Source organism: Portunus trituberculatus, chromosome 18 (assembly GCF_017591435.1).
Source record: "Portunus trituberculatus isolate SZX2019 chromosome 18, ASM1759143v1, whole genome shotgun sequence".
In the NCBI taxonomy this organism is placed as follows: Eukaryota; Metazoa; Arthropoda; class Malacostraca; order Decapoda; family Portunidae; genus Portunus; species Portunus trituberculatus.
Genome location: NC_059272.1, coordinates 3,379,792 through 3,394,791, shown reverse-complemented (window position 1 = coordinate 3,394,791; position 15,000 = coordinate 3,379,792). Strand labels below are relative to the sequence as shown.

Genomic DNA, 15,000 nt, shown 5'->3' with positions numbered 1-15,000 from the left:
ACTCTAATCAAATGTCTGCTAAACTTAAACACACACACGCACACGCACACGCACACACACACACACCCACACACACACTTGAGAAGGCTTACTTACATATACACACGCACATAAGGTTAAATTTCTCAAGCACAGGCGATGTCGTGTGTGTGTGTGTGTGTGTGTGTGTGTGTGTGTGTGTGTGTGTGTGTGTGTGTGTGTGTGTGTGTGTGTGTGTGTGTGTGTGTGTGTGTGTGTGTGATTTTGAAAGAAACACAAGGGAACATTGAAGAAAAATATTGGCAAACCTTTCTCAACTCGCAGCTCTCCACACCTTTCCACACCTGCTCAAGCATCTCCACACCTACTCCACGCCTCTTCATACCTATCCACACCTTTCCACATCTGCCCACACCTACCCACACTACTCCACAGCAACCACACCTCTCGAAACTTACCCACATCTACTCCACACCTCTCGACACCTTTCCACACCTGTCCAAACACCTGTCCACACTTCTCCACACCAACCCACACCTGCCCACACCTCTCCACATCTACCCACACCCACTCTAAACTTCTCCACACCTGTCCACACTTACTCCACACCTGCCCACACCTGCCCCAGCCTCTCCAGGGAACCTCAATACACTAATGTCGTTGATACAAGCCCGATTTTTTAATTACAAGACGAGAGGTCCTGAGGGGAAAGCCACGTCCTCAAACCTGCACGGGAAACTCACCCTTGAGACCCCTCACTCTTAGGACTCATTTTCCCCTCTGTCTGCCTCTTCAAAAATCAAAGCTGAAGTTTTTTTTTTCTGAGAGTATAAAAAAGGTAAGGTGAGGGAAAGGGAGGGAGAGAGAGAGAGAGAGAGGGGAGAGAGGTTGAGATGGGGGTGAGGGGAGGTGAGGTGAGGGGTTATAGTTCCCCTCTTCTCTAAGCTTGGTCTGGTATTATGGGAGTCTTCAAGGAGAGTTTTGAAGAAGGAAGAGAGGGGAAGGAAGGGGAAGGAAGGGAAAGGGAGGGGAAAGATGAGATAGGAATGGTAGGAATGGTTGTGAAGGAGTAAGGGGAACAAGAATAGAAAGATAGAAAAGAGGGAAGGGTGGAAATACAACTGTAAAGGAGAAAGAAAGGGGAAAATACAAGGGGAAAAGAGACAGAGAGGGGAAAAAGGAGGAAGGACAAGGGAAGCTGTGAAAGAGAGAGAGAGAGAGAGAGAGAGAGGTCACGCACGTGGTAGCTCCGTGTTTTTTCGTGGTGTTACAGTGGTTTAACAAAGTGCAGTGTTGTGAAAATTTCAGTGCTTGAAGTGCTAAGTGTCCTGGTGTCCATGTAATAGTGTAAGGTGTGCTAAGCCTTGCAATAGTGTTAAAAAATCACTTGAAAAGAGTGCTTGTACCCGTGCAGTGACCGAGACCCGGGCCTGACCTGACGCGAGGCCTAAGGCAGCACACAGTTGCCAAATCTCTCCAAGGTAGTTTTTTTAAACAACCTGTATCTCTCTCTCCGTGGCTGGTTTGGCTTGACTTGTGGGAGAGGTAGTTAGTGTCGTGTGTTTTTTGTGCGCCTGTGGGGAAGTGCTTTGTGTTCTGTGCCAGTGTTCAGTGTCTGTGTTCACGAGTGTGTTAGTGTCGCACGTGTCGTTTAGAACCAACACTCGTTGTCGCCCCCACACCTGGCTCCACAATTCCCCAGGAATCACTTATCCTCTCCTCAATGTCTAGCCCCGCCCATCGCCCCATAGCCAGGCGAGACTTGCCTGGCTACCAGCCACAGAATTGGTGTTGCGTTTGTGGCAAAGCAACACTTAAGACTCAACACGTGAGCTGTGACGAGGAAACCTGCCGTAACCTTTGTCACAACAGCTGCCTTGGGGATACGCCAGTCTTCAAGTGTAGCTACACGGAACAGCTACGACTCCAAGCAAACATCCCGGACCCCGTCACCTACATCATCGAGGAGACTGATACACCCCAACGCCACTACCGGACGACAGTGGGGAGAGTCAGTGGGAGGGCTTGGAGAGGAGAGCTAGTTTCACTAGTTGAGAAGCTCACTGAGGAAGCCTCTCAACAAAACTGTGTGATTAAGTCCCTCCAGGACGACCGAGACTTGATCATACAACACAGAGACGTGTTTGCTGCGGCTCTCAGAGTAGCAGACAGGCTGATAGCGTCAAAACAGCGCCAGACGCAAGTAGCCACACGCTCTCAGGCAGTCAGCGCCCACGCAGAGTCAATTGACGAACACTGGGAGGTGGTTTGTCAGGACTCTGAGAGGTGGAGGACGTGGTGGAGCTCGGATAAACCGCAACAGCTCCGCCACTCAGCTGTTTTCTCAACTTCCACCTTCCCTTCGCCTGCCCGGGAAACAACGACCGCTCCGCCTACCTCCACTGCTTCCATCGCCACACAGAGCGACTGTGACACCTCCCCAGCGTCTACTGTCACTCCTTCTGCCACACAGAGTGACTGCTCGGTACTCACTACCACGTCTACCGCCACACAGAGCAGCAGGGACTCTTCCTCCATAAACACAGCGAACGGAGTAGATCGCGGTGCCTCTGTTCGCCCACGAACCTCTCCTCAGACCACTTCAGGAGATTGGAGAAAAAAGAAAACTAAGAGGGAAGTGCAGCAGGACGCGAGGAAGGTGTCCAGCGAAGGACTGAGGACTCACCAGGCCACCAAGCAGACACAAAAGCGAGCCAAGGCAAAAGTGTGTGAGTACTGCTCACGGAAAGGACACACTTCTGCTACTTGCCACGCCAGAACTGACGATTTACGTCAGGAGCGTCTCCTACAGCGGCTCCTTACGGTGGAAAGACACACAGCCACACCCTTCCCACCTGCAGCGCCTCAGCCCGCCCACCACCTCACTTCATTTCAGTCCTTACCACAACCTCGCCCACTCCTTCCTCAGCCTGGTATCTGGAATCAGAGCCAGGGGCGGCAGTGGACCACTCCTCTTCACCAGTACCAGCAGTCGGCCGCGGACCCTAACCACCACCTCGGACTAGCAGGCCTCGCTCACTACCATCCCTCACCATGGTACAGCCAGCTTGCCCCGCCGCCAACTAAAGGTCGTCTCTAGCAACGTCCGTGGTCTCCGGACTAACCTTGCAGACTTATACCACAACTGTGTGCAACGACACAATGCAGACGTTGTTGTGGTGACAGAGACATGGCTGAACAGTGAGGTGGAGCCCACGTATGGCAGGATGCAGGGCTTCACCCACTGGGTGAGGAGGGACCGACAGGAGCGAACAGGAGGTGGAGTGGCTGTCTGCTTCAAGGAAGGAATGCAGGCCCAGCTACTCGACATAGACACGCCTCCACTGATGGAGATGATGTACTTCCGAGTAACGCTGGCAGACCGCTCAGCCCTCCTACTGTGTGCCCTGTATCGCCCCCCGCGACAAGGGCCTGACTCACTCCTGTACCTGACTGAGACTTTAGACAACCTGATGATGGCACACAGCTGCAGCCACGTGCTGATTGTGGGGGATCTCAATCACCACCTGGAAAGAGACGCCTACGAGAATCTCCTGAGGTGCAGGGTCTGACAGATCATGTCACCTTCCCCACACATGAACGAGGAGGGACATTAGACCCTGTCATCTCAGACTACCAGGAGGACAAGCTTCAGTGTCATCAGCTGGGGCTCGTGGGCAGCTCTGATCATCACGCTGTACTGACACAGCTGGAAGTGGGCGTGGCTCAGGACGAGGCCACCACCCGCACCATCTGGCTGTGGAACAAAGCAGACTGGGCTTCCCTGCGCCGCGACCTGACCCACACCCCATGGGCCACTCTGCTACAGGGAGGAGCAGAGAGTGAAGCACTTGCACTCACCTCTCACCTTCTCGCCCTCCAGAGACGCCACGTCCCACACAGGGAATACACCACCAGATCGACGGATCAGCCATGGTTTGGCTACCGTTGCCGTGTTGCTGCTGAGGCAAAGTATGCTGCCTGGCTCCGCTACAAGAGGAACCCGACTCGGCGCAACAAGGACCTGCATAGGGCTGCATGCAGGAGGATGGTGGTAACCAGCAAGTGGGCCTTAAAAAAGTGGGAGGAAAGCCTGCGCCGGAAACTGTGTGGCACTGGCGTAGGAAACAAAACTTGGTGGTCCCTTGTTAAGGACAAACAGGAACTGGCCACCAAGAATCCATCCCTCCCTCAGCAAGCAGGACGGTACTGTCGCCACCAGCAGTAAGGAGAGGGCACAGTTGCTGGCTTCCTTGTTTGCTGGAAAAATGAAGGTGGGGAATCCACAGCAGCCACCGCCTCAGCTGGTCCAGCAATGTGAGAAGACTGTCACCATGGTGGAGGTGACGCATCAGCAGGTGAAGCGATTATTGCAGGGGCTGGACACACAGAAAGCCACCGGCCCTGATGACATCAGCCCGCACCTGCTGAAGCGATGCTCCCAGGAACTGGCTGCCCCTCTCACCCAAGTCTTCACAACTTGTGTACGGGAAAACGTCTGGCCTTCAGTGTGGAAGGAGGCTCGAGTAGTTCCTGCACACAAAAAGCTCCAGGACGGACCCAAAAAACTACAGACCCATATCCCTGTTGTCAGTGGTGGGTAAAGTGTTTGAGAGGGTCGTGGCAGAGGTGGTGTGTAGCCATCTCAAGGACAATGCCCTCCTCTCAGACCAACAGTTTGGGTTCAGACCTGGAAGGTCAACCTCCGACCTAATGATGCTTCTCACCAGGCAGTGGCAGGACGCCCTCGACGACGGCAAGGACACTATAGTGGTTGCTTTGGACATAGCTGGAGCTTTTGATAAAGTATGGCACAACGGATTACTAGAAAAGCTTCGTGCTAAAGGCATCCAGGGTGGCTTGCTACGACTCCTGGGAAATTACCTGCAGGACAGAAGCCTCAAGGTGGTTGTCAACGGGCAAACATCTGAGTCCCTGCCTGTGGAGGCATCAGTGCCACAGGGTTCAATTCTTGGCCCACTCCTGTGGAATATCTACGTGGATGATCTTCTCCAGCTACTGCCAGGAGTCAAGGCCTATGCTGATGACTGCACCCTCTCCTATACCTATCCACGCCAGGACAGTGGGCGGGCTGCTGAGGCCATCAATCAGCAGCTACGAGTGATAGAGGAGTGGGGTGCTCGCTGGCAAGTGACATTCGCGCCGGAGAAGACACAGGCAATGGTTGTCTCTCGGTCCCCAGCCGCCATGGCAGCAATGGCAGGAAAGTTGTCTTTGGCGCTGCTGCTCTCCCACTCCAAGATGACGTCAAGATACTTGGAGTGGAGGTGGATCGAGGGCTGAGGTTTGACAGCCATGTCAAAACCATTGCCAAGAAAGCCTCTCACAGGATCTCCGCTCTCAGAAGGATCGCCAGTTTCCTCGACAGGAAGGGAGACTGCTGCTGTACAAGGCACAGGTGCGGCCCCACCTTGAGTACGCAGCTCTCTCCTGGATGTCCTGTGCCGCCACACACAGAAGGAGACTGGACAGCATCCAACGCCGCGCCATACGGCTAGTAGATGCTGCAATACCACCTCACCCAGAGCCTGAGCGTCCCCTTGATTCACTGGAACACCGCAGAGATGTGGCGGCGATCGTAGTGTTCCATAAGGCACAGGTGCAAAGAGTGCCACATCTGGCAGGGCTGCGTCATCCTCTGAGAGTCACCGCACGGAGCACGAGAACGGTGCTCAATGGTGGTGACGCCGTAGAGGTGCCGCGATCCCACGGGTGTCAGCATCAACGCACCTTCGCAGGACGCGTCTCCAGGATGTGGAACTTGTTCACGGCCGCGGTGCCTCACGTCCAGGAGATGAACACACACAGTGTCAAACTGATGGCACATAAGTGGAGACAGACACTGCCAACTCCTCTGACACTCTTTGTGACGTGACACTCAGTGTAGTGCAGTGCGTGAATAGTGCTAGTGAAGTGAAAAGAACAGTGCTCCATTTACATGCTGACCATCTTGTATATTATCTATTTTTAAGTCTTGTAAATATTGTAGAGAAATAGATTGTAGTACCCTTAGAATAGGTAGCACACGACAGTGCGCCTTTGGGTACATGTTCTTCTGTATAAATTATGTTTAAATAAAAAAAAAAAAAAAAAAAAGAGAAAGAGGGGAAAAAGGGATGGATGGAAAAGGGAAAAACTGTAAAGGAGAAAAAAAGGGGAAAATGAAGGGAAAAACTGCAAAAGAGACAGAGAAGGAAGAAGAAGGAGTGACAAGGAGGAGGGAAATGAGAAAAGGGGGGAAGAATTGCAAAGAGGAAAGAAAAAGAAAGGAAAAACAGGAAAACACAGGAAAGAGGAAAGAGAAAGGAAGAGAATAGGGAAGGATTGAGAAAATGAGAGAAAAACGAGAAAGGAAAGGAAAAAAATTGCATACAGTAAAAAAAAATGACGTAAAAAGATGGAAAATAAAAAATAGGTAAAACAAATAAAGAAAAATTAAAGAAAATAAAGGAAGGAAAAGAGGAAAAGGAAAAGAAAATGGAAATGAAAGAGAAAGGAAGTAAAATGGAATAAAGTAAAAAAAAAAATAATGAAGAAAAGGTGGAACATGGAAAGAAAAAAAAAAAATGGAAGAGGAAAAAAAATGAAGGAAAAAATGAAAAGAAAGAAAATGGAAGAGAAGTAAAAAAGAAATAAAGTAGAAAATAAAGAAAACGGTGGAAAATGGAAAATAAGACGAGAAAATAAAGGAAAACTGGAAGAGAAAACAAAAGAACGAAAAAAAGGAAAAGAAAATGGAAATGGACGAGAAAGGAAAGAGAAGTAAAGAAGGAAGAAAAAAAAGGAAGAGAATAAAGGAAGAGAGAAAAAGGAAGAGCATGTTAGTCTTTCTCATTGATTGCTTTATTTATTTTTTTCCTTCCTCTCTTCCTCCTCCTCTTCCCTCTTCGCATGTTTCCTTCTATTCTTCCTCTTTTCATTTTCCTCTTGCGTTTCAACCCTTTGTTTCTCCATTTGCAATTACTCTCTCTCTCTCTCTCTCTCTCTCTCCCCTTTCGTTTCATTATTCCTCCTTCTCTTCCTCTTCCTCGTCTTTCCTACGTCTGTCAAGTCTTATTTTAATTACTTCCTCTCCTCCTCCTCCTCCTCCTCCTCCTCCTCCTCCTCCTCCTCCTCCTCCTCCTCCTCCTCTTCTTCTTTCTCTTCAGTAAATATTTCTTCTCCAAAGTTCTATCTAGTTTGCACTCCTCCTCCTCCTCCTCCTCCTCCTCCTCCTCTTCTTCTTCTTTCTTCTCCTCATTTCTGCTTTCACAAATGTTCTCTTTACTTCCACTCCTCCTTCTCCTTCTCCCTCTCTCCTCCTCCTCCTCCTCCTCCTCCATTTCCATGTCTTCCTCTCCTCATCTTTTCAGTAGCTGTCATATTCTTCCTCCTCCATCTCCTCTTCCCCCTTCCTCTTCTTCCTTCTCCTCTTTCTCATTTGCTTCCAACTACTATCTTCTTCCTCTTTCTCATCTTCTTTTTCGTCTCGTCCACAATCATCATTCTCTTTCTCTTCATATTTTTTCCTCCTCCTCCTCCTCCTCCTCCTCCTCCTCCTCCTCCTCCTCCTCCTCCTCCTCCTCCTCCTCCTCCTCTCTCCACCTCATGCCCTCACAACACCAAATAAAGTTCCGCCCCCAAACACATATGTGACTCCACCCTCCTCCTCCTCTCCTCCTCCCCTCCTCATCTCCCCTCTAGAGTAATACCTGTAATTCCCACGCCCAAGTGTTGACAGGAGGAGGAGGAGGAGGAGGAGGAGGAGGAGGAGGAGAGGGTGTGCGTTCATCTATTTTTTTTTCTTGTAATGTGTGTGTGTGTGTGTGTGTGTGTGTGTGTGTGTGTGTGTGTGTGTGTGTGTGTGTGTGTGTGTGTGTGTGTGTGTGTTTATTTCCTTCCGTTGCATCTTCTTCTTCTTCTTCTTCTCCTCCTCCTCCTTCTCCTCCTCCTCCTCCTCCTCCTCCTCCTCCTCCTCCTCCTCCTCCTCCTGCTGCTCCTTCTCTGTTTTTCTTTTTCTTCTTCTTCATCCTCTCCTCCTCCTCTTTTCTTCTACTACTACTACTACTACTACTACTACTACTACTACTACTACTACTTCTTCTTCTTCTTCTTCTTCTTCGTCTTCCTCCTCCTCTAGCTTCTTCTCTTCCCCCCTTCTCCTCCTCCTCCTCCTCCTCCTCTTCCTCTTCTTCTTCTTCCTTCTCCTCTTTATTTTTCTTTCCTTCACTGCCATGTTTGCCTCTACTTCTTTCCTTCTTTTTTTCTTCTTATTTCTTTCTTACTTTCCCTGATAAAACAAACTTTTTTCCTTTCTTTTCCTTCTCATTGTGTAATTGTCTCACTCTGATCCTGCACTAAGTAGGAAAAGATTTACAATATTTTCATTACTTTTCCTTGTTTTTCCCACTGTATCTCTTTTCATTTTCTTTTTCCATGTTTTATATTTTTCTTTTTTTTTCCTTTTTATTTTCATTAAATTTTTTCAGTATAATTTAATTTCTTTTCTTTCTTCCAGTGTATTTCTATCTCTTCTCTTTTTTTTTTTTTTTTCATAGCTTTTCTTCTTTACCAGTGCACTGTTTTCATTTTTTTCCTCTTTTCCTGTTTATTCTAATTATTTTACATTTTTTTCAGTGTATTTTCATTTCTTTCCTTTGTTTTCCCAAGGTATTTTCATTACTTTTCTTTGTTTTCCATTGTATTTTCATTTGTCTTTTTCCCAGTGTAACTTTTTTCCTTGTTTTCATACTTTTCTTTGTTTTCTCTTGGATTTTCACTGCTTTTCTTTTTTTTTCAGTGCATTTTCATTACCATTCTTGATTTCCGCATTTATTTTCATCACCTTTCCTTGTTGTTGTTTTTTTCTCTCATATTTTCATTTCCTTCCTTTTTTTTCCCGTGTACTTTTATCTTTTTTTCCCAGTTTATTTTTCAACCCTTCTTTTTTTTCTTTTCTATTTCTTCTATTGTCATTTTCATTAGTTAGTCTTTTTTTTATTCCCTTCCATTACTTTTATTCTTTTTTTTGCCATTTTCTTCATCAGAGAGAGAGAGAGAGAGAGAGAGAGAGAGAGAGAGATCACCCTCATCAGAAGACAAGGAGGAACGGGTACAAATAGAACAGCTGTGAGGGGAGAAGGGGAGAAGGGAGAGGGGAGAGGGGAGAGGAAGAAACAGCTGGCAGGAAGAGAGGAAGGGGATAGAGAGCAGAGGATGGGGAGTGGACAGGGGGTAGGTGGAGAAGGGTATGGTAGAGGTGAAGGGGGAGGGGAAAGAGGGGAAAGAGGGGAAAGAGGGGAGAGGGGGTAGCTTATCAGGCATCCACTAATTCTATAACACAAGAGAAGGGGAGAAAAAGTTGTAATACCCGCTTACTTTTTTCATCAAGGCAACGGTGAGCTCTTCCCCTCTTTTTCTTCCTCCTTCCCCTCTTTTTTCTCCCTTCTCTTATCCCTCTCCCATCTCCCCCCACGATTCTCACTCCTTCCCCTTTTTCGTCACATCCTCTTCTCTCAATACTCACCATTCCCCTCTTTTTCTTCCTCCTTCCCCTCTATTTTTCTCCTACCAGTTATCCCTCTCCCATCCTCACTTCCCCTCTCCCACGATTCTCACGCCTTCCCCTTTTTCGTCTCATCCTCTTCTCTCAATCCTCACCACCACTCCTCCCCTCTTTCTCAGTTACTATACACTCTTCCTTCTTTTCCCCTTCTTTTCCTCCCCTTTCCCCTTCCTCAGCCTTTTCTTTCCTTCCATCCCATTCTTCTTATCGATTCTCCTTTTCCTTCCTTCTCCTTTTCTCTTCCTTCCATTCCATTCTTCTTATTACCTTTAACATTATAATATTCCTTCCTCTTCTTACTCTTCCTATTCCTCCTTCCAGTCTTCAGTTCCCTTCTTAACCCCTTCAGTACCAGGACGCGTTTCCCTATTCATTCTGGTGACTATTTGGTGATTTTATACAGCTTCAGAAAGTCATGTCGGGGATTAGAATTGTGAAGACTCTGGCCGTTAATCTTCTGACCTCTATAGACCCTTCCTAATGTCAATAAAATGGTCTAATCACACCCAAACGTCAAGGTCAAAAATGGGTCTTAGTATTGAAGGGGTTAATCACTCCTACTTATCATTCATTCTTTTACTTTTTTATAATCTATTCTACTTTTTTTTCTACTTCTTCACTAATTTATAACGCAATGTCTTTTTATTTTTTTTTTTTCTTTCTTCTTCTTCCTCTTCTTCTCTTCCTCCTTCTACTTTCCAATTCTATTCATTTTTCTTTTATTCCTCATTCGTGACACTCGTTAAATCATGTTATTATTATTATCATTATTATCATCATTATCATTATTATTATTATTATTATTATTGGTGTTGCTTTTTTTCAGTCATAATACAACGATAAGGAAAAATATAAATAAAAAAAACAACAACAACGCCAAATATTCTTTTCTTTTTCTAACCCCGCCAAAGAAAAATAAATAAGAAAACTAATTCAGCAAAGTTAAATAGAAAATATAAACTCAACATAAATTTTAAACTTTTCAAAGATGCGATACAAATACTCATTTTTTTTTCCTTAATCTCTAAAAATATAAACAAAAACGAAAGAAAAAAAGAAATACAGGAAAATGAAATAGAAAAAAAACAAACTAGAGAGAGAGAGAGAGAGAGAGAGAGAGAGAGAGAGAGAGAGAGAGAGCAAAGGACGGCTTAAGTGCAGCGGAAAATTCTTGGTTTATTTTAATTTTCTTTATAGCATTAGGCAAAGTGGAGAGAGGATAAATACGTGAATTTTACTCTCTCTCTCTCTCTCTCTGATTTTCGTCAGTGCGGAGTGAGAAATTTCTGGTGAGTAAGAGAAAGAAGTGTCTGTGGAAATTATGGTGACAAAGAGGAGGAGGAGGAGGAGGAGGAGGAGGAGGAGGAGGAGGAGGAGGAGGAGGAGGAGGAGGAAGGAAATGAATGAAAATACAGAGAATAATAACGACAAAAACAACAATGACAGCAATTTTCCTCCTCTTACACACACACACACACACACACACACACACACACACACACACACACAAACAAAAGCTACACCAGCTATTACTATTATAACTTCAACCCCCACACAAACAAACAGTGTGTGTGTGTGTGTGTGTGTGTGTGTCTCAGCTCTCATATTTCAACCACCCATCAAAACATTAGGTACATCAAATCCCTTCAGTTTTACGCACCGTTACGTTACACTGCCTTAGGTTACGAGTAGCTCCGGTACAGGGGAGTGCAGGCAAGGTGGGTACAGGACACGAGATCGTAAGAGGGAGTAATTAAGATAAGCCTCGGGAACACACTCTTAATTAAACGTTGTGTTCTCTCATTACGATTATATTTCAAAGGCCAAAGAGATTATTGCCTTGGTTGGTTCTCTCGGGTCTGCCTTCACGGTACACGCCACTTCATATTACTGAGGCGTCGCTACACTTTACTTAATTGAAGATTGGCTGAGAGCAATATATATATATAAAAAGCAATAGATGGAAAAAATGGAGATAATTTAGCTTAGGTTAATATTGCTACTACTACTACTACCACTACTATTATTACTAAAGCGTCGCTCGAATTTACTTAATTGAAGATTGGCTGAGGGCAATATAGAAGAATAAAAACAGAAAAAGAAAAAAAAATGGAGGTAATTTAGCTTAGGGTAATATTACTATTATTATTATTATTATTATTATTACTACTATTGTTACTAAACCATCACTGAATTTCTACTTAATTTGAGATTGGCTGAGGGCAACAAAAGAAAACTATATAAAAAAGGAGGAAAAAATGGAGTTTACTTGGCTTTGGGTAATAAAAAGCTATAAAAAGGAGAAAAAGGATAGCTTAGAATAAAGTAATAAAAACAAACTTTAAAAAGGAGAAAAATAAGGGGGCTTGCCTGGCTTAGGACAACAAAAAGCTATAGAAAATGGAGGAAAAAAAAAAAAAGGTTTACTCAGCTTGGGGTACTGAAAAAAAGCAATAAAAAAAATAAAATAGGGATAAGCTAGTTTGGGCAATAAAAGCTACAAAAAAAGAAGAAAAAAAAGGAGTTTACTTGGCTTAGGGGAAAAAAGCCATAAAAAGGAAGAAAAAAGGGGGTTACTTGTCTGTGGATAATAAAAAAACTATAAAAAAGGAAAAAGGAGATAAATTAGCTTTAGGTCAAAACAAGCTAAAAAAAAAGAAGATAAAAAGGAGTTTTCTTGGCTTAGAGGAATAAAAACCATAAAAAAGGAACAAAAAAGGGGGTTTAATTGTCTTGGGGTAATAAGAAGCTATAAGAAAAGGAGAAGAAATGATGAAAAGCTAAAAAGAAACAGAAAAGAAGAGAGTAACTTAGCTCAGAGGAATAAAAACTAAAAGCTACACAAAAGAAGCAGAATAAAAAGGAAGATAACTCAAAAGTGCCAGATGAAAATGTTGCCAAAATCTGAGGATGTTTCGAGACTTCCCTCTTTAAATAATGGACGAAAACAAATTGGCGGGAAAAAGTAGAAGGAAATAGAGAAACAAGCAAAGGAATTACGGCAATACAGACAAAGGAGTGAGTTACGGAAATACTGAAGCGAGAAAAGGAGTTACGGAAATACAGAAGCAGACAAAGGAGTTAATGAAATACTGAAACAAGGAAAGGAGTCGCGGAAATACAGACTAAGTAGTTAAGGAAATACAGAAAAAGACAAAAGGAGTTACGGAAATACTAAGGCAATACAAAAGCAGGCATAGAAGTTACAGAGATAAAGAAGGAAGCAAAGGAGTTACGAAAATACAGAAGCAATATAAAAACAAGCAAAGAAATCCAGAGTAAGAATAACCAAAACACACTTTATAAAATACAAAAATCTGGGAATGTTACGAGACTGAAGAAACTCAATTTGCATTCCATCGAAAGAAATAAATCAAGAGGAGACCTGAAAGAAGTATTTAAGAGGCACAGGAGTTATAAAAAAGAAGGGAGTGGAACAAATTTCTTAAGATCAGTAGCCAGGATAGAACCAGAAATAATGGGTTCAAGCTTGAGAAATTTACGTTTTAGGAAAGAAATGTGAAGGAAGTGGTTATCTAAGAGTGGTTGATGCATGGAACGAACTCAGTAATCATACCTAACCTAACCTAACCTAACTTAACCTAATCATACCTAACCTAACCTAACCTAACCTAACCTAACCTAACCTAACCTAACATAACTTAACTTAACCTAACCCTACCTAACCTAACCTAACCTTTAACCTAACCTAACTTAACCTAACCATACCTAACCTAACTTTAACCTAACCTAACCTAACCGAACCCAACTCAGCAATCATACCTAACCTAACCTTACCTAACCTAACATAACCACATCAAAAATAGAAGGAAATACAGACACAGGCAATGGAGTGACACGAAATAACTGAAACACCCTTTACAATACCAGAATGACCCACTACACCTTGATAAAACGCAGTGGGGATCACAATGAGGACCTTGATCAAGTTAGAGATGAAAAAAGGAAGAGAGGATGAAATGGGTTGCCAAACAGAGAGGCGGAAGACTGGAATGGATTCACTAATGATGTTGTTAGTGCTGAGTCAACAGGAGGACGAGGTTGGGGGCATGGGGTGGATGGGGCGTGGATGAGGGAGGGGGTGTAGGTCTTTGGAGTGAGGGCAAAGCAGTGAAAGAGTTTTATACACCTTCTATACAAGACATTCTATCTATGCTAGTTTCTACGTCTTAAATTCAAAGAAGGAGGAGGAGGAGGAGGAGGAGGAGGAGGAGGAGGAGGAGGAGGAGGAGGAGGAGGAGGAGGAGGAGGAAAAGAATAAAAGAAAAAAATAAATGAAGATAAAAAAAATAAATAAAACGCAAAGATTGAAACATAATGAAAACCCGATTCAATTTTTCCTTTCACACACAAAAATATAAATAAAATTAATACTAAAAACGAGAGAGAGAGAGAGAGAGAGAGAGAGAGAGAGAGAGAGAGAGAGAGAGAGAGAGAGAGAGAGAGAGAGAGAGAGAGAGAGAGAGAGAGAGAGAGAAAACGGGTAGACAATGAAAGTTACAGAAAATACAAAAGAAAAAACAAAAGAAAAACAAAAGACAATAAAGGGAAAAAAATATATAAAAGAAATAAAAAGAAAATAGCTAGAAAAATAGAAAAAATGAAAAAGGAGCGAATCTGAATGAGAGAGAGAGAGAGAGAGAGAGAGAGAGAGAGAGAGAGAGAGAGAGAGAGAGAGAGAGAGAGAGAGAGAGAGAGAGAGAGAGAACACACCAGGTACAATTACTTCACCACTCTAAGTTGACGAGCAAGGGGGAATCTTGGGGAGAGTAATGGAGACACTCACTTGTGGTTTTCAGGAGGGAGAGGGAGAGGGAGAGGAAGAGGGAGAGGAAGACGGAGAGGGAGAGTGGCGACTTGATGATTAATAGTTGAGACTGAAAGATAGGGAGGAGGAGGAGGAGGAGGAGGAGGAGGAGGAGGAGGAGGAGGAGGAGGAGGAGGAGGAGAAGGAGGAGGAGGAAGTAGTGGTAGTGGTGAATAAAAATGTAATTATCTTTTTTCTAAGTACGTAGAGAGAGAGAGAGAGAGAGAGAGAGAGAGAGAGAGAGAGAGAGAGAGAGAGAGAGAGAGAGAGAGAGAGAGAGAGAGAGAGAGAGAGAGAGAGAGAAATGAATTATACAAGTAAAACAATAAAATAAAACGATGAAAAATAGAAAATAATACACAAAAAAAAAACATTTTAAGGAAAGAAAAAAAAGAAAAAACAAAAAACAAAAACAAGAAGAAATACAACAAAAATTAAATAAAAAAAAAACATTGAATACAAAACAAAACAATAAGACAAGAAAACAAAAAAAAAACAAAAAAAATTAATAAAAAAAAAAATAAACCAATAAAAAAAAAAAGTATAACGACGACAAGAGAGAGCGTGTCCTTACCTGGTGGTGTGGCGGTGACGGGGGAGAGAGGAAGGGAGAAACACACGCCCCTGG

At 44.1% G+C, this 15,000-nt stretch overlaps 1 protein-coding gene across 1 annotated transcript in view; it reads right to left on the bottom strand.

Annotated features, from left to right (window-relative positions):
- The window catches only part of LOC123505785 (leucine-rich repeat neuronal protein 3-like), a 216,488-nt gene that overhangs the window by 201,434 nt on the left and 54 nt on the right, over positions 1-15,000 (bottom strand). The window contains exon 1 of the mRNA XM_045257468.1: positions 14,947-15,000. This exon is cut by the window's right edge and continues 54 nt beyond it. The gene's annotated coding sequence lies outside the window, so the exon portion shown is untranslated. The remainder of the gene's footprint in view (positions 1-14,946) is intronic.